This window comes from Apodemus sylvaticus, chromosome 3, assembly GCF_947179515.1.
Source record: "Apodemus sylvaticus chromosome 3, mApoSyl1.1, whole genome shotgun sequence".
Lineage (NCBI taxonomy): Eukaryota > Metazoa > Chordata > Mammalia > Rodentia > Muridae > Apodemus > Apodemus sylvaticus.
Genome location: NC_067474.1, coordinates 76414918 through 76416049, shown reverse-complemented (window position 1 = coordinate 76416049; position 1132 = coordinate 76414918). Strand labels below are relative to the sequence as shown.

The 1132-nt window shown below is 37.0% G+C and overlaps 1 non-coding gene across 1 annotated transcript; it reads left to right on the top strand.

Annotated features, from left to right (window-relative positions):
- Window positions 1-783: 783 nt before the first annotated feature.
- LOC127682022 (U6 spliceosomal RNA) lies at window positions 784-890 on the top strand. The gene has a single exon (XR_007977325.1). It is a non-coding gene; the product is annotated as a U6 spliceosomal RNA (small nuclear RNA).
- The last annotated feature ends 242 nt before the right edge of the window (window positions 891-1132 follow it).

Genomic DNA, 1132 nt, shown 5'->3' with positions numbered 1-1132 from the left:
GAAAATAACAAAACCAGAGAATTGTGATGTTATTTCCTTTCATAATTTATGCCAATAGTACATACTATTTTTAAAAGAAAATACATAACCAGAACATTTACACATATCACAAAACATCAGTTATTATATTCTCTTGGATAAAGATTTACTGGCATCTGAAAAAACAACATAGAACATTCCAGAAGGTTTTCTTTTCCTTTTTAATATTTCCTCCTGAGTACCCAGGTTATCTGTAAAACATGGAACATTAAGGTCACATAGAAAGTTGACAGCAGTGGGTAAGAATGCTTGCTGTGTAAGCATGAGAACTTGAATTAACACACATAAAAGCTAGGTGTGACTATGAGAATTTGTAACCCGGGCCCTGGGCTGAGTAGTGGGAGGATTGCGAAATAAACTTAGTGTGACAACCTGGCAAGCACTACTGCCTGGGATGTAAAGGTATCATCTTCAATGATACACCTTGTTGGTGGTACATCCTTTCATATTATATGATGACAACACACTATGTCATCTTTTTTTGCTCTTGATCTAAACTCTAATGATATATGATGTGGCATATTATAGCATATAGATTAGAATTATATGTCTCTGTATGTGCTACAGCCTCTCATGATGGTCTAAGCCACCTTGTCTTATTCAGTCTGAACTGTTTCTTCTACCAATAACATGTAAAATTCCTGCCTCTAATTGTGGCTTTGAGTCCATTAAATACTGTTTGTGATGCTTTTAGTCTTGTGTTAGCATATATGCAATGCAGAAAGGAAAAAAAAGCACCTGAGCGTGCTCGCTTCGGCAGCACATATACTAAAATTGGAATGATACAGAGAAGATTAGCATGGCCCCTGCGCAAGGATGACACGCAAATTCGTGAAGCGTTCCATATTTTTTAAACTGAGGAAATCCAAAAAATCATCAGATCCTACTACAAGAGCCTGTACTCAACACAACTGGAGAATCTGGAGGAAATGGACAATTTCCTTGACAGATACCAACTACCAAAATTAAATCAGGACCAACTAGACCATCTAAACAATCCCATAATGCCTAAAGAAATAGAAGGAGTCATAGAAAGTCTTCCAACCAAAAAAAGCACAGGACCAGATGGCTTCAGTGCAGAATTCTACCAGAC